At 44.4% G+C, this 8,157-nt stretch overlaps 1 long non-coding RNA gene across 1 annotated transcript; it reads left to right on the forward strand.

Annotated features, from left to right (window-relative positions):
- Positions 1 to 6,096: 6,096 nt before the first annotated feature.
- Positions 6,097 to 7,444, forward strand: LOC144110887 (uncharacterized). The gene is made up of 2 exons (XR_013309943.1): positions 6,097 to 6,222; positions 6,940 to 7,444. It is a non-coding gene; the product is annotated as an uncharacterized LOC144110887 (long non-coding RNA).
- Positions 7,445 to 8,157: the final 713 nt, after the last annotated feature.

The following is an 8,157-nucleotide window of genomic DNA, read 5'->3' on the forward strand; positions in this document are numbered from 1 at the left end:
TCAAAAGAGGGCGGAACGAGGCAGACAACTTCTTTTAAAAAAGAAAAGTAACTTTCCCCAAATATCATGTGATCCACAGTGAACAACAAGATAAACAGGCAAGAATAATATCCCCCTTCCTTGTGTCAAAGTGCTTGACTGAAACCCTGGGCATCGGCTATAAGCTGTCAAAAATGGCCAGCGGCGACTTATTGCTCGAACTGTGTGACAATGTCCAGCATTCTAAGCTCTCCAACCTAACGTCCATAGGGGAAATCCCGGTCTCCGTGTCTCCTCATCGCTCACTAAACACTGTCCGAGGCGTAATATCGGAAAATGATTTTCTTCACATAACTGAAAAAGAAATGCTCGAAGGGCTCATCGACCAAGACGTCATAGATGTCCACCGAATCAAAATCCGGAAGGACAACAAGGAAATAGACACAAAACACATGATCCTGACGTTCAACACCAGCACCCTGCCCGACACAATCGACGTGGGATATTTGAAAATCAATGTAAGACCATACATACCAAACCCTCGCAGGTGTTTCAACTGCCAAAGGTTCGGCCACGGCTCACAGAGCTGCCGCGGTCGTAAAACTTGGGCAAAATGTGCCTCGAACGATCACCAGTCTGATGTATATGACGCAGCCCTGTGCTGTGCAAACTGTGAAGGAGAACATGCTGCATACTCCAGGGCGTATCCGTCCTGGAAAAAAGAAAAAGAGATAATCACCATAAAGACAAAAGAAAACATTTCTTTCAAAGAAGCGAGAAGGCGTATTGCGCTAACAAACACATTCTCCTTCACAGCAAAACAAAACTTCGCTGATGTGGTGCGCAGGGGCGTAGCACCACACAGCACTCCGGCACCTGCCAAGGCCGCTCCCACCGAGCCTATGGCAGGGCCATCCACGCCCCAGGCAGGGTCAGCGAAAGCTGCCCTGTCACTGCCAAAGCAGGGACCGCCGGTCCATGGGTCGGCATCCCGCAGGACCTCCCCCCGTCGGGAGAAACCTGAAACTAACACAACCGCGACTGCGCGGTCCTCCAGCACCTCTGTTGAGGTGATGGATACAACACCCACTCCGCCTCCATTACAGTGGCGGAACAGCTCTCGTGAGCGAAAAAAAGACAGGCCCCTCATAACGGGCCCACCACATAAGTAAATCCCCTTTCATTTTCCCTCAAAAACACAAGCATGGCATTTTTAATTCAATGGAATTGCAGAGGACTTATGCGGAATTATATTGACATAACACATATTTTAGGGTCAATGTTACCCATAGTTTTATGTCTTCAGGAGACCAATCTTGGTCCACAACATGTACATATCCTGAAACATTATCAAACTTTTAGACGCGATCGCGAGCAGGCAAATCGACTCTCAGGAGGCGTCGCAATTGTCGTCCAAAGCGGCGTCCCTGCTCGAGAAATCAAGCTCAATACAAAACTTGAGGCGGTTGCAGTCAGCATCGTCAGCTATAAAACACTAACAATCTGTTCCGTATACATTCCTCCACATTTTACATTAACAGTCCATGATCTAGAAGAATTGATAGATGAACTTCCAGAGCCATATCTGGTAGTTGGGGATTTTAACGCTCACTCCCCTTTTTGGGTAAGCGAGCACTGCGACTCTAGGGGGCAAACAATCGAAGATTTTATCCTCTCAAATAACATCTGTCTTTTAAATACAGGAAAAGCAACTTATTGTTGCCCAAGCTCGGCAAAAATGAGCTTTCTCGATTTAGCTTTCGCATCACCATCGCTTTTTACCGATTTTAAATGGGATGTTTTAAATGACCCTCTGGGAAGTGATCACCTACCTATTATCATCAGCCTCTCATTGTCTACTGCAGTCATCCCCACAAGACCACGGCGCTGGAAACTTCACCTCGCCGACTGGTCACTTTTTACAGCTAATGCCACACTAGAAAAAGAATTTTGTGAAGACCTCACCATCGACGAAATTAACGAAAGGTTTACTACATGCATAATATCGGCCGCTACACTAGCCATACCACAAACAACAGGACTCGTACACAAAAAACATAAAGTATGGTGGACACAAGAATGCACATTGGCAAAAAAACAACAAAATAAAGCTTGGGGCTCTCTGCGTCGGTATCCCACAGCGGAGAACTTGATTGTCTTTAAGAGGGCCAAGGCCAGAGCGCGATTCGTTCGGAGAAATGCCGAGAAATCCTCGTGGCAGAAATATGTGTCCTCAATAAACTGCTCAATAACCTAAAAAAAATGTGGGAAAAGGTTCAAAGATTCAGTAGTGACCCTACCTCTTTCACACTCCCTCTACTGACTACACCTGGGACACAAACATCATTAGAAGAACAGGCCAACATACTAGGTGAGCATTTTGCTGAAGTTTCCAGTTCGTCCAATTACACAAACACGTTCCAGAAGTACAAAGCAATAGCAGAAAAACAAAAACTTCCATTTGCAGCAGGTATGAACGAGGACTGCAATCAACCCATCACACTCCAGAAATTGATTAAGGCATTATCTTCTGGTAAAAAGACAGCAACAGGCCCAGATAATGTGCATTACGCTATGCTTGCCCATCTCTCTGAGGCTGCCGTGCAGGCATTGTTGAAATTCTTTAACAAAATATGGACAACTGGAAATATACCTGAGGAGTGGAGGAAAGCAATAATAGTACCTTTTCTGAAACCCGGAAAACAACCAACAAGTCCTAACAATTACAGACCGATAGCCCTCACCAGCTGCATCGCTAAATTTTTCGAAAGCATAGTAAACATTAGACTGACCTTCGCACTTGAATCTCGTCGACTCCTAGATTTACATCAATGTGGATTTAAGAAAGCATGCTCGACCACTGATCACCTTGTCCGCCTAGAAAACACCATCCGGGAGGCGTTCATCCACAAACAGCACTGTATCGGGGTCTTCTTCGATTTGGAGAAGGCCTATGATACCGCGTGGAAGTTCGGCATCCTCCATGACCTAGCAGAGCTAGGGATCCGCGGCAGGATGCTGAACTGCTTGAACGACTTCCTGACTAACCGCACATTCAGAGTCCGTCTGGGAGCAACTCTATCAATGACATTCACCCAAGAGAATGGCGTACCCCAGGGATGCATTTTAAGTACGACACTCTTTATAGTAAAAATGAATTCTTTGGCCTAAGTAATCCCTAAGTCCGTAATGTATTCAGTTTATGTAGATGACATACAGATAGCATACACTTCTTCCAACATACTGTCCTGCGAGAGACAAATACAAATCACACTAACCAAACTGGCTGCTTGGGCAGAGAAAAATGGATTCAAGTTCTCCCCTCAAAAAACAGTAGCTGTTTTGTTCTCATTACAACGAGGCCTACAGGTAGATCCCAATCTGTGCTTGAATCAAACCACACTGCCAGTCAAACAGGAACATAAATTTTTAGGCGTCACTTTTGACAAGAAACTTACATTTCTGTCACACATTAACAACCTGAAAAAGAAAGCATCCCAAGCCCTCAATATATTAAAGGTACTCTCGCGAAAACGGTGGGGGTCCGATAGTGCATGCCTATTGCAAATATATCGCTCCTTGGTGCGCTCCAAGCTGGACTACGGGTGCGTGGTATATGGTTCGGCAAGAGCATCCTACTTGAAACGACTGGACCCTGTTCATAATCTTGGTTTGCGCCTATCAACTGGAGCATATAGAACATCCCCGGTAAGTAGTCTTTACGTTGAAGCTAATGAGCCCACACTAGAGGATAGAGGAGTCACACTAACATGCACGTACATCCTAAAAACCCGTTCTCTCCCTAAACATCTCTGCTATCCCATTGTTACCAAGTGCCCATCTAGGAGATTATTCAATAATAAACCACATTTTATCAGGCCACTAATAATGCGCTTTGAAGATAAATGTAAAGACTTAGCAGTGCTGGACGCCCTACCTAATATTGCACAAAGACATGAATATCTACCACCATGGTACAGCCTTCCTTCCGTGTGTGACTTCACACTGACACACGTAAAAAAAGTGAAAATACCACACGAGCACATACTACAAGAGTTCTTTGCACTACAAGAAAAATATAACACTTACACTGAATTTTACACCGATGGCTCAAAAACAGAAAGTCATGTCGGAAGTGCAGTAATTCAAGGAACAAATGAAAAAAAAATGATACGATTGCCACAGTATGTATCGGTATTTACTGCGGAGTGTTATGCCATCTTTGTAGCTGTAGAACAAATAGTAAAACAAAACATAAAAATAACAACATTTACACCGATTCACTGAGTATGCTAAAAGCGCTGCATTCTACAAACGCTGCTGAACCCACAATAGGAAAAATCATACATAACATAGTTAAAATTACAAAGCAAAAACATAACATTATATTCTGCTGGGTCCCTAGTCATGTTGGAATTTTAGGTAATGAGAGAGCAGATGCTTGCGCAGCACAAGCTAGAATTGGCCATATAAAACAAGTTAACATACCACAGAGGGATTTTTCTAAATTACTGCACAGTAAACTCAGGAATAAATGGCAGATTGCATGGGACGAACAAACAAACAACAAACTACATTCTATAAAACCTGTTTTGGGAGAATGGAGATCATGTACACATCAGGAGCGTTTCATAGAACTTATTTTGTGTCGACTACGCATTGGACACACACACACCTTACTCACAACTTCTTACTGGCAAAAAAAGACAAACCTCTCTGCGAAATGTGTGGCGGTGAACTCACGGTAAACCACATTTTAATTGTATGCAAAAAACTGGAACAACTGAGGAAAAAATATTTCACAACATTGTACAATGAATACATCCCACTACACCCCATGTTACTTTTAGGAGATCAAGCACTGGTTGATTTTTGAAGCATTTTTAAATTTCTCAGAGAAGCCAATGTTTTATACAAACTTTAGATATAAAAAGCGTAACCTTTAACAAAAGCTCTAACCGTGTGTTTGGCGCATCATAACCTCAGTTGCTTTTGCGCCATTAAAATCAATATAACTAACTAACTAACGTTTGTCAGACGTGTCACTGAGATCCAGTTCATGAAAACACCTACAACCACGATAGATATCCCATTTTCATTGACATGAATAGCACAATGCTAGCTGTGCAAAATTAATTGGAATGATCTCGTTCAGTGCCCGTCCAGAAATATTCTCAGTGGATGGCGTAAAGCAATGGTGTGCTGAATTCTATAAATGCAATACACAAAGGGCAAGGCAAAACTATAGCCCGAATTCTGAAACTCTCCTAACCTTAGACCATTTTCCTACCTTCCGCAGGGAGCCCTTTATGCTCCCTAAATGTAGTGCGACCCGAGAAGACCGTCACGAATTCTAAAAGCTTCCTTTCGCCTTCCCTGCGGAAGGAGTGCCTCGCCAAAGGAAAAGGACCGAAGTGACTGCTGGTTCCGAGGATACGTTCAAGAAATGTAAAAAATTCTCAATTAATTGCCAAGGTAAACTGCCGACACCGTGAAATTTACATTTATACTTCTATACCTGAGCATAAATTCAATTTGTTTTGTTAACAGGTTAAAGTTTTTTTAAACGCTGCATTGGGCAAGAAAGCGAACTGAGGCTGGCAACTCCGGTAGCATCTGAGCGTCGGTTTTTTGGTAGTTTGGACCTCGCTTCGTTTTGTTGGTTTTGTACTGTGCTTGCATTTGCTATGCCAGGGAAGCCGTATTTCAGTGTAGAAGCAAAGGTTTTGCTGACTATTTTGTAAAAAGGTACAGCAGCGTAATCGAGTGCAAAAAAAAGAATGCCATTTCCCTGAATGCGAAGGCAAAAACATGGGAGCAGCTGTGGCTTCAGTATAACAGCATGCCGACGTGCACCCACGGCAAATCAAACTAAAATAATTATGGGATAATCTCAAACAATAACTGAAGAAGGCGAAGGCACAGCAGACCAGGAGCGTGATGGGCATAGGTAAATTTTCTTTATTCTTTTCTTCCCTCATTTCTTCTCCCGGAAAATGTTTTCTTCCCTCAGAAAGTTGCAAGTATATATTATAAAGTTTTGCAGGCAGCGGACCACCGCCTGAACTATTGGATGACAGCCTTGCCCGAATCGAGGCACTCGTGCCGCATGTGGCGGTGCGAGTGCCAAATCCCTTCGATAGCAACAAGCCATCGCAGCCGGCATGCCAGCCAGCCAGACCGTCACCGACATTACTGGCGGCATGGTGCTAGGGAACGCGCAGCCTGAAGACAGCGACGGTGGTAAGCGAAACATCGTTTCTACTGCGACTACCACCGTATTTGTGGTTCTGCGGCCACCTTAGCGTGCCTCACTGCTTCGTATTGAATGCTCGATTGCTGCTAACGGCCAGTGCAGTTGCGATCGATAAGCAAATGGCTTGCTGGCCTCCCTTCTCGACATTACCATCCTCAACTATCACAAAACGGCTCGACCACACATGTGCTCTGTTGGGAATCAATATTTACATTTTTTGTTGCTACTGTGACTGTTATGGACATTTCCCTTTCGTGGGGCACAGTTTGCACAATCAACACATGAGCGGAATATGTAAAAAATAATAGTCTATTCCTTTGCCACTTTCCTCAACTTGCCAACTCTTCCACTGCAATATAGTACTCTGCTTCCAGGAATGCAGACAGCTGCTTTCCTTTTTCATGAAGAGCTAGTAACACTGTGTGACTAGGCAAACACCGTATGCCTGCTCTGAATGCACACTATCAAGCTCCCATTGCAACACAGCTGCGTGAGCTTATTGTGTTCAAAAAACACTGTAGAGAGTTCATCATGCATTATGTGCCATTAAGGCGGTACAGTATAGACATGCACTAGCATAATTGCTGCATTCATTTGTTCTGAACATGTGAGTTAGGTGCCATGAAGTTTGCTTTTCTTATGTGTCATTTATTGGTTTTGTTGTAAAACATAGTGAAATGTTTTATCAACACTCTTTTCTGCAGAATTCGTGATGAGCCTAGGCTAAGGTGACCAAGGAGGATTCCTCGACAGTTCTGGTCTGAGCTCTCCAGCACCCCCTCTTAGCCATGGTGGGCCATCAACAGACGACACGGCCACAAGGGCTTCATGCAGCCAGAATACAGAAGACGGAGGAGCCCAGCCAGGCTCTTCATCTGAGGCAGTGGTCCGCCGTTGACGCAGCGCTGTCAACGGAGCTGGAGGCACGCCTTCGTTCTGCAGAAGATGAGCGCAGTCCGAGGCGCACTCAGCATGAGAAGGCAGAAGATGATCAACGATGAGCATACCTTGAAAGAAGAACGCTACGCTGACGAACGTGGAAACGCAGTGGGTTGCATAATATGAAGGTTCAAGTTTTAAAAGCCAAGGAACAGGCTCAGAACTTGAAGCGAGAAAGTATGCTCAAAAAGCTGGAACTCCTTGCAGCAGGAGGCAATGCTGAACCTGTCCATATGCAACATACTGAATAAAGTCATTTTCATACAGTCATGTTTATCTGTCTTATAAAATCAGCACTGTCTGACTTACTGGCATTAGGTTGTAATATGCAGCATTATTCGCAGTTTACCTCTACACAGTGTCCATCTTCACTAGTGAAGCAACGCTGGATAAGGTGCCTTCGATGCTGGGGGCCCAAAAGTGAGTCGGGTTCAGGCAAATCCACACTTGCATCTTCAGGCTCTGGCTCATCGTCATTAGGGATGGGATCCTGCAAGGTACAAGCAACGTTATGCAGTACTGCACATGCCATTATTATTGCAGCTGACCGCTCTGTTAGCGTTTCCAGCTTTGTCCTCAGGAAAGCAAAACGTTTCTTCCAGACTCCAAAAGCCTGCTCAATGGAATTTATTCTTCTAATATGACTCCTGTTGTACCTGCAAGGAACATGACAGAACATGACCTTGCGCGTGTTTCACATCACTTCAGCCAAGTCAATTCTTCCTTACCTTTTCTCTGAAGTTGTTCGAGGGTACCTCAAGGGAGTCATCAAGAAGGGCAAACAAGTGTATCCTTGGTTACCAAGGAGAATGCCATTTACTGCCTCCTGCTCGTACATGACTGACACCCTGCTGTTATCAAAAATTTGACTCTTGGGCAGAGACAGGCCAGCTTCCCATGACGTCGAAAAAATGACGCTCGGGGCCCTGAGACCACCTGTAAAAGCAAAAGAATGATTTCAGACTGTGGCATGTGCATTGACG

This window comes from Amblyomma americanum, chromosome 11, assembly GCF_052857255.1.
Source record: "Amblyomma americanum isolate KBUSLIRL-KWMA chromosome 11, ASM5285725v1, whole genome shotgun sequence".
Taxonomy (NCBI): Eukaryota; Metazoa; Arthropoda; class Arachnida; order Ixodida; family Ixodidae; genus Amblyomma; species Amblyomma americanum.